This window comes from Hydractinia symbiolongicarpus, chromosome 9 (assembly GCF_029227915.1).
Source record: "Hydractinia symbiolongicarpus strain clone_291-10 chromosome 9, HSymV2.1, whole genome shotgun sequence".
In the NCBI taxonomy this organism is placed as follows: Eukaryota; Metazoa; Cnidaria; class Hydrozoa; order Anthoathecata; family Hydractiniidae; genus Hydractinia; species Hydractinia symbiolongicarpus.
The window spans coordinates 10,803,870-10,817,975 of NC_079883.1; the positions used below are offsets into that span (position 1 = coordinate 10,803,870).

Below are 14,106 nucleotides of genomic sequence, written 5' to 3' on the forward strand. Positions count from 1 at the left end.
TCTTTGCTGGCTTCTTTTTTGGTGTACTTTTCTTTGCAGTAGGCTTCTTTGCCGTTGGCTTTTTTGCTGCGGCCTTTTTCTTAGGTTTTTCTTTTTTTACCTGACCTAGCTTGAATGATCCAGAAGCACCAGTGCCTTTAGTTTGAATCAAATCGCCTGATGTTACTCCTCGTTTAAGAGCCATTTTCAGATGATGATCTGAGTTTTCAGCAACTTTGTAATTTGCATGAATATATTTTGTAATAGCTTGGCGAGATGAACCACCGCGTTCCTTTAGGGTAGCGATAGCAGCCTTGATCATGTCCACATATTTAGGGTGATCAGCTGTCTTCTTTGCAGCAGGTTTCTTCTTGGGTGCGATTTTCTTTGGAGAAGCTGCTTCACTCATTTTTAATGTTTTCTTACAACAATCCAACGATAAACGATGCTTGTTATCACAGTAGAAGTATACTAAACATTACCGTGTAAATGAGATATAATTTAAGACGGTGCGAAGTATGCGGACGTAAAAGTACCACTCCCGGGAATTGATTTGGCGCGAAAACAGAAATGTGTGTTTCTGTAGATCGTGTAATGTCCGTTTTGGGTGCCGCGACTATGCGAAAGCATGTTAATTTTTATTTGTAGTACGACGCAATAGTCTGCAAGAGAAGCTGCTGGAGTTTGAGGTCTTCAGCATTACATCTAGTCTGTTAATTTGGGCTTCTTCCGCGCTCGTGTTAGGATTTTCATAAAGCGTTCTTTGGTTTGCGTTGCGTATGTCGGCCTACATCATCGACACGGCCTGTTTCCGGCTATTAGGAGCAATTCATATATTGGGCACTGCGTTTCGACTTTTTTATTAGACCACAGTAAAAAAATTCACTCACAGAAGTCCCTTTCTTTCATGGCTACAAACACGAAGAATTCTGTCGTAAGTAAAACGAATGCGCAAGCCAAAATGACGATGGGGCGAAGTCATAAGCATGGCCCTGTGGCCCAATGGATAAGGCATCTGACTACGAATCAGGGGATTCCAGGTTCGACTCCTGGCAGGGTCGCACTGTCGCATTTCGGCTGCATGGTCTACTGTGTAACGCGCGCGCACGTTCTGGCGTAATGCGTTGATAAACGGAATGTACGCAGACATATTGGAAAGTAATATCACGCACTTAGTATCGTCGCCTTTGTTAGCATTCATGTAAGTTACCATCCACTCGCTACAGTCGCTCTCCATCCTACGGCTAAATCAACAGCCGTGATTTTTACTATGTCGCCGTCCATCCGTACGCGGTGACAGTTGTAAGCTTTACAGTAACGTGACATGCTCCACAAGCAGTTACGGTGTGTGGACGATGCCTATCATGGCAACGCTTGTTCTTTATCGCTTCTCGGCCTAATGGCTAAGATCAAGTGTAGTATCTGTTCTTATCAGTTTAATATCTGGTAGGCCATTCTCTGAATGGTCAGTATATTAATCTGATTTTTGGCCTTGGGTCATGGAGGTGGATTCATTCACGCCGTGACCACGGGTTGCCTTGGTGTTGCACTATTACCGATGGCGGCCCACATAAGCAATAAAAGAATAATAGCAGTCCTCTTTCCGACGGCACTCTGCATAGTCTACGGCGGGAACAAAACGCGTACACTGGGGGAGAATACAGCCTATGCCCCGCGACACGGCAGTTTATAACACACTCAAGCCACAAGCATTAACAAACTTTGAAGGGTACCCTCATGCTACGGTGCAGTTCCAACTCATACTTACCTGACGGGGAAGTAAAGACTGATCAATGAGGGTTTTCTTCCAGAGTGAGGCTCTTGCATTGCACTACGCTTGGGCTGACCTCTGCGATTACTGCAAACGTCAGTAACTCGACCGTACAATTTCTGGTAGTGGGGGCCTGCGTCCGCGCTCGCCCCCTCCTTAAGTCAAAATGAATGAGCTTAGAAAAGTTGCGCGGCCAAATGTCGGTGGTGACTTAAACGCTAAGGTAAAACCTCGCTTGGCTGTTACGAAACGTGATTGCGATATAAGTCCTCGGAAGGCGGCGGAATTTTATTTTATTTGCCATTCCGTCAGGGTTATTGGATGATCGGCAATAGATCGAGTTTGTATGCATTTGAAAGCTCTTTTTTCTCGTACTATCACCTGAAAATGTCGTAGGAAAATGTCATAGGAAACACTTTCAACAACCGCCACGTTCCTTAATTGTTATAACAAGAAATATATCACAGCAAATGAAAATGAAAAGCCTACGACACCGGGAGTTCCCAGGCGGTCCCCCATCCAAGTACTATCCCGGCCCGACGATGCTTAACTTCCGTGATCAGACGAGAACGGGTGTGTTCATCGTGGTATGGCCGTAGACATTAGTAGGTGCAAATACGTGCAATTTATTTTGACGTTGTGATCAAATTTTTTTATTTAATTTCTTTGAGTTACTTAGGACAAGGCGTATGCATGGATTATCTATTAGACTTTAAGGTTATAGTTTTGTGAAAAAAACAATGTTTTTTTAAAGATGTGTGGCTATAAAAATAGCCGTTGTTTTCTGAGTGTAGCGGTTTACTTCTTCTGTCCTTTGTCGTTCTTCTTTGGGAGTAAGACAGCTTGAATGTTTGGCAAAACACCACCAGCTGCAATGGTTACACCGCTCAAAAGTTTGTTTAATTCTTCATCATTACGAACAGCCAATTGTAAATGTCTTGGAATAATCCTAGCTTTTTTGTTGTCTCTTGCTGCGTTACCAGCCAACTCCAATATCTCAGCAGATAAATATTCCAAGACGGCTGCTAAGTAAACTGGTGCTCCAGATCCAATTCGGTTAGCATAGTGCCCTCTACGAAGGAATCTATGCACTCTACCGACTGGAAATTGAAGTCCAGCTCTTGAGGATCTTGTCTTGGCTTTAGCCTTAGCTTTTCCACCTTTTCCACGTCCAGACATAACTGCGATTTGATTTGTAAGTTAATACAAAAACGTACGAATATTTAACGTAAGTGTTAACGAAATAAACTTTACTCGTTTTTTCATCATAAAAATAGGATCGAAATCATGTTTTTTTAACCAATCATAATTAAGTATTAAACAAAAGATTTTTTTTTTAACCAATTAAATTGCGTATCGGCGTTTTCGGATCGAATTCGATCCGATTTTTTTACTTATAAACAAAAAGTTTTGACTTGCAGTTTAATGCTTATTTACAAGTTAAGTAGCAAAAATTTTTAACCATGTCTGACGCAGCAGCTAAAGGAGGAAAACAGGCACCTAAAGTAGCCAAGAAAGGTGAAAAAAGAGCCGGCAAAAAAGGAGGAAAGATTGGTGGAACTGGTGAAAAGAAACGCAAGAGAAAGAGAAAGGAAAGTTATGCTATTTACATCTACAATGTTTTGAAACAAGTTCACCCAGATGTCGGAGTTTCAAGCAAAGCTATGAGCATCATAAACTCATTTGTCAACGACATCTTTGAGCGCATTGCTTCCGAAGCTTCGCGTTTGGCTCTTCAAAACAAAAAGTCGACCATCTCTTCTCGTGAAATTCAAACCGCAGTACGTCTTCTCTTGCCTGGAGAACTTGCAAAACACGCAGTCAGTGAAGGAACAAAAGCCGTCACAAAATACACAAGCAGCAAGTAAACCAACGTCTACCAAACACAAACGGTCTTTTTTAAGACCACACATCTTTAAAAAAACATTTACTTGGCGTCACTACAAGTTAACCGAAGTTAATAAAACTTCTAAATAATGTGCTTAAGAACACTAGCCTACATTTAAAATACTTCCCCATGTGTGTGTGGATTAGCTTCACTTTTCATACGTATTATTAGCTGTACTTGCAGAAAAGACAAGTACATTGATCCATGTTATTGCTTACATTTAACTTAACCCAGCTTTTCACGGAAACACTCCCAGGCAAATTAACCCTACAAAGTATTTCTAAATTTTTTTTGTGTCATATATGACATAGTATCGTATAGCAATAAATGTAACTGTGACAAGACTTTACACATTGTGTAATTTGGAAGCGTGCACAAAGTAATGTTTTAAAAGATTTGTGGCTATAAAAATAGCCGTTTTTGTTGAGCAATGACAACGCTTAACCTCCGAATCCGTAAAGAGTTCTTCCTTGACGTTTTAAGGCATAAACAACATCCATAGCGGTAACGGTCTTGCGTTTAGCGTGCTCTGTGTAGGTTACAGCATCACGAATAACATTCTCTAAGAAAACCTTCAGTACACCTCTGGTTTCCTCATAGATAAGGCCAGAGATACGTTTGACACCACCTCGTCGAGCAAGACGCCGAATAGCAGGTTTTGTGATTCCCTGAATGTTATCACGAAGAATTTTTCGGTGACGTTTAGCACCTCCTTTTCCCAATCCTTTACCTCCTTTTCCGCGTCCAGACATATTGATATAGTTGCGTACAGAACGAGTACAAAAACAACGTTTGAGTTAACAGAATTCAGACAGCTTTAAAAAGAGGCCATAAAATTACCTACTGCTCGTGGAAACACCCTAATTAACCAATAGAGTTGCGTCATTACAAAATGTTCCGAACATTTTGTACATTTTTTTAAGTAAAACTGTAGTTTTTTTAAAAATTCGTGGTCTTAATGTTTCAGTAAGGCAATAAATTTGGCATCGTTGGAATTCGCCAAACCTTCTGCTACTTACTAAAAAAAAAAAAAGTCAAAAGCTTTTGTGTATCAGAAGATACAGCCGTTTTCCCGTAGCCAAAAAACACAGATTTTATAAAAATGTTAAAGTAATGAGCGTAATGTCATTATGCAGCCAATCAGAAATTACTTTCTTAGCACCAATCAAATGGTTTGTTTTGAACCTTAGCTGTCAATCAATATGAGAAATAAAACTTTGGCGCGATAGTGCATTTTAGACCGTCTTGTGTATCCGTACTACATCGACTTCTTAAAATATGGCTCGTACAAAGCAAACTGCACGTAAATCTACTGGAGGAAAGGCTCCACGAAAACAACTCGCCACTAAAGCTGCGAGGAAAAGCGCACCAGCTACTGGAGGAGTGAAAAAACCACATCGTTACAGACCTGGTACAGTTGCTCTCAGAGAAATCAGAAGATACCAGAAGTCAACCGAGCTCTTGATCCGCAAGTTGCCTTTCCAGCGTCTTGTGCGAGAAATTGCTCAGGACTTCAAAACAGATCTGCGATTCCAGAGCACAGCCGTTATGGCTCTGCAAGAGGCTTCTGAAGCGTACCTTGTTGGCTTGTTCGAGGATACTAACTTGTGTGCCATTCACGCAAAACGAGTTACAATCATGCCTAAAGACATCCAGTTGGCAAGAAGAATTCGTGGGGAACGTGCCTAAGCATCTTACCAAACAAAAAACGGCTATTTTTATAGCCACACATCCATAAAAAATATTACGGCTAGCTTTTTATATCAAACTTTGTCCTGCTTTCTGTTTAAATTTTATGCTACATAAAAATTTTATGCTACATAAAGTTTGACAATGTTAAAAATATGAAGGGCAAGAAAAGTAAAAGCAAGAAAATAAGAAATTTAAAAACGAAAATACTTAAACTTAGGGAATCTAATCTTAAATTTACTCTTTTTTAACTGTTTAAGTGACTTAAACAAGTTTAACTTTGTACCAAGATAATGTTTTTTTGTAAATGTGTGGCTATAAAAATAGCCGTTTGTTAATGTAATAGCCAGATACACACAAATTATTTTTTTGCGGTCTTCTTTGCTGCCTTTTTGGGAGTCTTTTTGACCTTCTTTGCTGCAGGTTTTTTAGCAACAGGCTTCTTTGTGGGTTTCTTAGCTGCTGGTTTCTTAGCCGAGGCTTTCTTTGTGGCAGGCTTCTTTGCTGCTTTCTTTGGCGTGCTCTTCTTTGCTGGCTTCTTTTTTGGTGTACTTTTCTTTGCAGTAGGCTTCTTTGCCGTTGGCTTTTTTGCTGCGGCCTTTTTCTTAGGTTTTTCTTTTTTTACCTGACCTAGCTTGAATGATCCAGAAGCACCAGTGCCTTTAGTTTGAATCAAATCGCCTGATGTTACTCCTCGTTTAAGAGCCATTTTCAGATGATGATCTGAGTTTTCAGCAACTTTGTAATTTGCATGAATATATTTTGTAATAGCTTGGCGAGATGAACCACCGCGTTCCTTTAGGGTAGCGATAGCAGCCTTGATCATGTCCACATATTTAGGGTGATCAGCTGTCTTCTTTGCAGCAGGTTTCTTCTTGGGTGCGATTTTCTTTGGAGAAGCTGCTTCACTCATTTTTAATGTTTTCTTACAACAATCCAACGATAAACGATGCTTGTTATCACAGTAGAAGTATACTAAACATTACCGTGTAAATGAGATATAATTTAAGACGGTGCGAAGTATGCGGACGTAAAAGTACCACTCCCGGGAATTGATTTGGCGCGAAAACAGAAATGTGTGTTTCTGTACATCGTATAATGTCCGTTTTGGGTGCCGCGACTATGCGAAAGCATGTTAATTTTTATTTGTAGTACGACGCAATAGTCTGCAAGAGAAGCTGCTGGAGTTTGAGGTCTTCAGCATTACATCTAGTCTGTTAATTTGGGCTTCTTCCGCGCTCGTGTTAGGATTTTCATAAAGCGTTCTTTGGTTTGCGTTGCGTATGTCGGCCTACATCATCGACACGGCCTGTTTCCGGCTATTAGGAGCAATTCATATATTGGGCACTGCGTTTCGACTTTTTTATTAGACCACAGTAAAAAAATTCACTCACAGAAGTCCCTTTCTTTCATGGCTACAAACACGAAGAATTCTGTCGTAAGTAAAACGAATGCGCAAGCCAAAATGACGATGGGGCGAAGTCATAAGCATGGCCCTGTGGCCCAATGGATAAGGCATCTGACTACGAATCAGGGGATTCCAGGTTCGACTCCTGGCAGGGTCGCACTGTCGCATTTCGGCTGCATGGTCTACTGTGTAACGCGCGCGCACGTTCTGGCGTAATGCGTTGATAAACGGAATGTACGCAGACATATTGGAAAGTAATATCACGCACTTAGTATCGTCGCCTTTGTTAGCATTCATGTAAGTTACCATCCACTCGCTACAGTCGCTCTCCATCCTACGGCTAAATCAACAGCCGTGATTTTTACTATGTCGCCGTCCATCCGTACGCGGTGACAGTTGTAAGCTTTACAGTAACGTGACATGCTCCACAAGCAGTTACGGTGTGTGGACGATGCCTATCATGGCAACGCTTGTTCTTTATCGCTTCTCGGCCTAATGGCTAAGATCAAGTGTAGTATCTGTTCTTATCAGTTTAATATCTGGTAGGCCATTCTCTGAATGGTCAGTATATTAATCTGATTTTTGGCCTTGGGTCATGGAGGTGGATTCATTCACGCCGTGACCACGGGTTGCCTTGGTGTTGCACTATTACCGATGGCGGCCCACATAAGCAATAAAAGAATAATAGCAGTCCTCTTTCCGACGGCACTCTGCATAGTCTACGGCGGGAACAAAACGCGTACACTGGGGGAGAATACAGCCTATGCCCCGCGACACGGCAGTTTATAACACACTCAAGCCACAAGCATTAACAAACTTTGAAGGGTACCCTCATGCTACGGTGCAGTTCCAACTCATACTTACCTGACGGGGAAGTAAAGACTGATCAATGAGGGTTTTCTTCCAGAGTGAGGCTCTTGCATTGCACTACGCTTGGGCTGACCTCTGCGATTACTGCAAACGTCAGTAACTCGACCGTACAATTTCTGGTAGTGGGGGCCTGCGTCCGCGCTCGCCCCCTCCTTAAGTCAAAATGAATGAGCTTAGAAAAGTTGCGCGGCCAAATGTCGGTGGTGACTTAAACGCTAAGGTAAAACCTCGCTTGGCTGTTACGAAACGTGATTGCGATATAAGTCCTCGGAAGGCGGCGGAATTTTATTTTATTTGCCATTCCGTCAGGGTTATTGGATGATCGGCAATAGATCGAGTTTGTATGCATTTGAAAGCTCTTTTTTCTCGTACTATCACCTGAAAATGTCGTAGGAAAATGTCATAGGAAACACTTTCAACAACCGCCACGTTCCTTAATTGTTATAACAAGAAATATATCACAGCAAATGAAAATGAAAAGCCTACGACACCGGGAGTTCCCAGGCGGTTACACCGCTCAAAAGTTTGTTTAATTCTTCATCATTACGAACAGCCAATTGTAAATGTCTTGGAATAATCCTAGCTTTTTTGTTGTCTCTTGCTGCGTTACCAGCCAACTCCAATATCTCAGCAGATAAATATTCCAAGACGGCTGCTAAGTAAACTGGTGCTCCAGATCCAATTCGGTTAGCATAGTGCCCTCTACGAAGGAATCTATGCACTCTACCGACTGGAAATTGAAGTCCAGCTCTTGAGGATCTTGTCTTGGCTTTAGCCTTAGCTTTTCCACCTTTTCCACGTCCAGACATAACTGCGATTTGATTTGTAAGTTAATACAAAAACGTACGAATATTTAACGTAAGTGTTAACGAAATAAACTTTACTCGTTTTTTCATCATAAAAATAGGATCGAAATCATGTTTTTTTAACCAATCATAATTAAGTATTAAACAAAAGATTTTTTTTTTAACCAATTAGATTGCGTATCGGCGTTTTCGGATCGAATTCGATCCGATTTTTTTACTTATAAACAAAAAGTTTTGACTTGCAGTTTAATGCTTATTTACAAGTTAAGTAGCAAAAATTTTTAACCATGTCTGACGCAGCAGCTAAAGGAGGAAAACAGGCACCTAAAGTAGCCAAGAAAGGTGAAAAAAGAGCCGGCAAAAAAGGAGGAAAGATTGGTGGAACTGGTGAAAAGAAACGCAAGAGAAAGAGAAAGGAAAGTTATGCTATTTACATCTACAATGTTTTGAAACAAGTTCACCCAGATGTCGGAGTTTCAAGCAAAGCTATGAGCATCATAAACTCATTTGTCAACGACATCTTTGAGCGCATTGCTTCCGAAGCTTCGCGTTTGGCTCTTCAAAACAAAAAGTCGACCATCTCTTCTCGTGAAATTCAAACCGCAGTACGTCTTCTCTTGCCTGGAGAACTTGCAAAACACGCAGTCAGTGAAGGAACAAAAGCCGTCACAAAATACACAAGCAGCAAGTAAACCAACGTCTACCAAACACAAACGGTCTTTTTTAAGACCACACATCTTTAAAAAAACATTTACTTGGCGTCACTACAAGTTAACCGAAGTTAATAAAACTTCTAAATAATGTGCTTAAGAACACTAGCCTACATTTAAAATACTTCCCCATGTGTGTGTGGATTAGCTTCACTTTTCATACGTATTATTAGCTGTACTTGCAGAAAAGACAAGTACATTGATCCATGTTATTGCTTACATTTAACTTAACCCAGCTTTTCACGGAAACACTCCCAGGCAAATTAACCCTACAAAGTATTTCTAAATTTTTTTTGTGTCATATATGACATAGTATCGTATAGCAATAAATGTAACTGTGACAAGACTTTACACATTGTGTAATTTGGAAGCGTGCACAAAGTAATGTTTTAAAAGATTTGTGGCTATAAAAATAGCCGTTTTTGTTGAGCAATGACAACGCTTAACCTCCGAATCCGTAAAGAGTTCTTCCTTGACGTTTTAAGGCATAAACAACATCCATAGCGGTAACGGTCTTGCGTTTAGCGTGCTCTGTGTAGGTTACAGCATCACGAATAACATTCTCTAAGAAAACCTTCAGTACACCTCTGGTTTCCTCATAGATAAGGCCAGAGATACGTTTGACACCACCTCGTCGAGCAAGACGCCGAATAGCAGGTTTTGTGATTCCCTGAATGTTATCACGAAGAATTTTTCGGTGACGTTTAGCACCTCCTTTTCCCAATCCTTTACCTCCTTTTCCGCGTCCAGACATATTGATATAGTTGCGTACAGAACGAGTACAAAAACAACGTTTGAGTTAACAGAATTCAGACAGCTTTAAAAAGAGGCCATAAAATTACCTACTGCTCGTGGAAACACCCTAATTAACCAATAGAGTTGCGTCATTACAAAATGTTCCGAACATTTTGTACATTTTTTTAAGTAAAACTGTAGTTTTTTTAAAAATTCGTGGTCTTAATGTTTCAGTAAGGCAATAAATTTGGCATCGTTGGAATTCGCCAAACCTTCTGCTACTTACTAAAAAAAAAAAAAGTCAAAAGCTTTTGTGTATCAGAAGATACAGCCGTTTTCCCGTAGCCAAAAAACACAGATTTTATAAAAATGTTAAAGTAATGAGCGTAATGTCATTATGCAGCCAATCAGAAATTACTTTCTTAGCACCAATCAAATGGTTTGTTTTGAACCTTAGCTGTCAATCAATATGAGAAATAAAACTTTGGCGCGATAGTGCATTTTAGACCGTCTTGTGTATCCGTACTACATCGACTTCTTAAAATATGGCTCGTACAAAGCAAACTGCACGTAAATCTACTGGAGGAAAGGCTCCACGAAAACAACTCGCCACTAAAGCTGCGAGGAAAAGCGCACCAGCTACTGGAGGAGTGAAAAAACCACATCGTTACAGACCTGGTACAGTTGCTCTCAGAGAAATCAGAAGATACCAGAAGTCAACCGAGCTCTTGATCCGCAAGTTGCCTTTCCAGCGTCTTGTGCGAGAAATTGCTCAGGACTTCAAAACAGATCTGCGATTCCAGAGCACAGCCGTTATGGCTCTGCAAGAGGCTTCTGAAGCGTACCTTGTTGGCTTGTTCGAGGATACTAACTTGTGTGCCATTCACGCAAAACGAGTTACAATCATGCCTAAAGACATCCAGTTGGCAAGAAGAATTCGTGGGGAACGTGCCTAAGCATCTTACCAAACAAAAAACGGCTATTTTTATAGCCACACATCCATAAAAAATATTACGGCTAGCTTTTTATATCAAACTTTGTCCTGCTTTCTGTTTAAATTTTATGCTACATAAAAATTTTATGCTACATAAAGTTTGACAATGTTAAAAATATGAAGGGCAAGAAAAGTAAAAGCAAGAAAATAAGAAATTTAAAAACGAAAATACTTAAACTTAGGGAATCTAATCTTAAATTTACTCTTTTTTAACTGTTTAAGTGACTTAAACAAGTTTAACTTTGTACCAAGATAATGTTTTTTTGTAAATGTGTGGCTATAAAAATAGCCGTTTGTTAATGTAATAGCCAGATACACACAAATTATTTTTTTGCGGTCTTCTTTGCTGCCTTTTTGGGAGTCTTTTTGACCTTCTTTGCTGCAGGTTTTTTAGCAACAGGCTTCTTTGTGGGTTTCTTAGCTGCTGGTTTCTTAGCCGAGGCTTTCTTTGTGGCAGGCTTCTTTGCTGCTTTCTTTGGCGTGCTCTTCTTTGCTGGCTTCTTTTTTGGTGTACTTTTCTTTGCAGTAGGCTTCTTTGCCGTTGGCTTTTTTGCTGCGGCCTTTTTCTTAGGTTTTTCTTTTTTTACCTGACCTAGCTTGAATGATCCAGAAGCACCAGTGCCTTTAGTTTGAATCAAATCGCCTGATGTTACTCCTCGTTTAAGAGCCATTTTCAGATGATGATCTGAGTTTTCAGCAACTTTGTAATTTGCATGAATATATTTTGTAATAGCTTGGCGAGATGAACCACCGCGTTCCTTTAGGGTAGCGATAGCAGCCTTGATCATGTCCACATATTTAGGGTGATCAGCTGTCTTCTTTGCAGCAGGTTTCTTCTTGGGTGCGATTTTCTTTGGAGAAGCTGCTTCACTCATTTTTAATGTTTTCTTACAACAATCCAACGATAAACGATGCTTGTTATCACAGTAGAAGTATACTAAACATTACCGTGTAAATGAGATATAATTTAAGACGGTGCGAAGTATGCGGACGTAAAAGTACCACTCCCGGGAATTGATTTGGCGCGAAAACAGAAATGTGTGTTTCTGTACATCGTATAATGTCCGTTTTGGGTGCCGCGACTATGCGAAAGCATGTTAATTTTTATTTGTAGTACGACGCAATAGTCTGCAAGAGAAGCTGCTGGAGTTTGAGGTCTTCAGCATTACATCTAGTCTGTTAATTTGGGCTTCTTCCGCGCTCGTGTTAGGATTTTCATAAAGCGTTCTTTGGTTTGCGTTGCGTATGTCGGCCTACATCATCGACACGGCCTGTTTCCGGCTATTAGGAGCAATTCATATATTGGGCACTGCGTTTCGACTTTTTTATTAGACCACAGTAAAAAAATTCACTCACAGAAGTCCCTTTCTTTCATGGCTACAAACACGAAGAATTCTGTCGTAAGTAAAACGAATGCGCAAGCCAAAATGACGATGGGGCGAAGTCATAAGCATGGCCCTGTGGCCCAATGGATAAGGCATCTGACTACGAATCAGGGGATTCCAGGTTCGACTCCTGGCAGGGTCGCACTGTCGCATTTCGGCTGCATGGTCTACTGTGTAACGCGCGCGCACGTTCTGGCGTAATGCGTTGATAAACGGAATGTACGCAGACATATTGGAAAGTAATATCACGCACTTAGTATCGTCGCCTTTGTTAGCATTCATGTAAGTTACCATCCACTCGCTACAGTCGCTCTCCATCCTACGGCTAAATCAACAGCCGTGATTTTTACTATGTCGCCGTCCATCCGTACGCGGTGACAGTTGTAAGCTTTACAGTAACGTGACATGCTCCACAAGCAGTTACGGTGTGTGGACGATGCCTATCATGGCAACGCTTGTTCTTTATCGCTTCTCGGCCTAATGGCTAAGATCAAGTGTAGTATCTGTTCTTATCAGTTTAATATCTGGTAGGCCATTCTCTGAATGGTCAGTATATTAATCTGATTTTTGGCCTTGGGTCATGGAGGTGGATTCATTCACGCCGTGACCACGGGTTGCCTTGGTGTTGCACTATTACCGATGGCGGCCCACATAAGCAATAAAAGAATAATAGCAGTCCTCTTTCCGACGGCACTCTGCATAGTCTACGGCGGGAACAAAACGCGTACACTGGGGGAGAATACAGCCTATGCCCCGCGACACGGCAGTTTATAACACACTCAAGCCACAAGCATTAACAAACTTTGAAGGGTACCCTCATGCTACGGTGCAGTTCCAACTCATACTTACCTGACGGGGAAGTAAAGACTGATCAATGAGGGTTTTCTTCCAGAGTGAGGCTCTTGCATTGCACTACGCTTGGGCTGACCTCTGCGATTACTGCAAACGTCAGTAACTCGACCGTACAATTTCTGGTAGTGGGGGCCTGCGTCCGCGCTCGCCCCCTCCTTAAGTCAAAATGAATGAGCTTAGAAAAGTTGCGCGGCCAAATGTCGGTGGTGACTTAAACGCTAAGGTAAAACCTCGCTTGGCTGTTACGAAACGTGATTGCGATATAAGTCCTCGGAAGGCGGCGGAATTTTATTTTATTTGCCATTCCGTCAGGGTTATTGGATGATCGGCAATAGATCGAGTTTGTATGCATTTGAAAGCTCTTTTTTCTCGTACTATCACCTGAAAATGTCGTAGGAAAATGTCATAGGAAACACTTTCAACAACCGCCACGTTCCTTAATTGTTATAACAAGAAATATATCACAGCAAATGAAAATGAAAAGCCTACGACACCGGGAGTTCCCAGGCGGTCCCCCATCCAAGTACTATCCCGGCCCGACGATGCTTAACTTCCGTGATCAGACGAGAACGGGTGTGTTCATCGTGGTATGGCCGTAGACATTAGTAGGTGCAAATACGTGCAATTTATTTTGACGTTGTGATCAAATTTTTTTATTTAATTTCTTTGAGTTACTTAGGACAAGGCGTATGCATGGATTATCTATTAGACTTTAAGGTTATAGTTTTGTGAAAAAAACAATGTTTTTTTAAAGATGTGTGGCTATAAAAATAGCCGTTGTTTTCTGAGTGTAGCGGTTTACTTCTTCTGTCCTTTGTCGTTCTTCTTTGGGAGTAAGACAGCTTGAATGTTTGGCAAAACACCACCAGCTGCAATGGTTACACCGCTCAAAAGTTTGTTTAATTCTTCATCATTACGAACAGCCAATTGTAAATGTCTTGGAATAATCCTAGCTTTTGTGTTGTCTCTTGCTGCGTTACCAGCCAACTCCAATATCTCAGCAGATAAATATTCCAAGA

The 14,106-nt window shown here is 41.0% G+C and overlaps 11 non-coding genes across 11 annotated transcripts; 9 read left to right on the top strand and 2 right to left on the bottom strand.

Annotated features, from left to right (window-relative positions):
- Positions 1 to 967: 967 nt before the first annotated feature.
- On the top strand, positions 968 to 1,040 carry Trnar-acg (transfer RNA arginine (anticodon ACG)). Its single transcript has one exon. It is a non-coding gene; the product is annotated as a tRNA-Arg (tRNA).
- A 322-nt stretch (positions 1,041 to 1,362) lies between these two features.
- LOC130661209 (U2 spliceosomal RNA) lies at positions 1,363 to 1,554 on the top strand. The gene has a single exon (XR_008988402.1). It is a non-coding gene; the product is annotated as a U2 spliceosomal RNA (small nuclear RNA).
- Positions 1,555 to 1,739: 185 nt separating this feature from the next.
- Positions 1,740 to 1,904, top strand: LOC130660164 (U1 spliceosomal RNA). The gene has a single exon (XR_008987365.1). It is a non-coding gene; the product is annotated as a U1 spliceosomal RNA (small nuclear RNA).
- A 328-nt stretch (positions 1,905 to 2,232) lies between these two features.
- LOC130658204 (5S ribosomal RNA) lies at positions 2,233 to 2,351 on the bottom strand. The gene has a single exon (XR_008985421.1). It is a non-coding gene; the product is annotated as a 5S ribosomal RNA (ribosomal RNA).
- Positions 2,352 to 6,819: 4,468 nt separating this feature from the next.
- Trnar-acg (transfer RNA arginine (anticodon ACG)) lies at positions 6,820 to 6,892 on the top strand. The gene has a single exon. It is a non-coding gene; the product is annotated as a tRNA-Arg (tRNA).
- Positions 6,893 to 7,214: 322 nt separating this feature from the next.
- LOC130661211 (U2 spliceosomal RNA) lies at positions 7,215 to 7,406 on the top strand. Its single transcript, XR_008988404.1, has one exon. It is a non-coding gene; the product is annotated as a U2 spliceosomal RNA (small nuclear RNA).
- Positions 7,407 to 7,591: 185 nt separating this feature from the next.
- LOC130660165 (U1 spliceosomal RNA) lies at positions 7,592 to 7,756 on the top strand. The gene has a single exon (XR_008987366.1). It is a non-coding gene; the product is annotated as a U1 spliceosomal RNA (small nuclear RNA).
- A 4,548-nt stretch (positions 7,757 to 12,304) lies between these two features.
- Trnar-acg (transfer RNA arginine (anticodon ACG)) lies at positions 12,305 to 12,377 on the top strand. The gene has a single exon. It is a non-coding gene; the product is annotated as a tRNA-Arg (tRNA).
- Positions 12,378 to 12,699: 322 nt separating this feature from the next.
- Positions 12,700 to 12,891, top strand: LOC130661212 (U2 spliceosomal RNA). Its single transcript, XR_008988406.1, has one exon. It is a non-coding gene; the product is annotated as a U2 spliceosomal RNA (small nuclear RNA).
- Positions 12,892 to 13,076: 185 nt separating this feature from the next.
- On the top strand, positions 13,077 to 13,241 carry LOC130660167 (U1 spliceosomal RNA). The gene has a single exon (XR_008987367.1). It is a non-coding gene; the product is annotated as a U1 spliceosomal RNA (small nuclear RNA).
- Positions 13,242 to 13,569: 328 nt separating this feature from the next.
- Positions 13,570 to 13,688, bottom strand: LOC130658205 (5S ribosomal RNA). The gene has a single exon (XR_008985422.1). It is a non-coding gene; the product is annotated as a 5S ribosomal RNA (ribosomal RNA).
- Between the last annotated feature and the right edge of the window lie 418 nt (positions 13,689 to 14,106).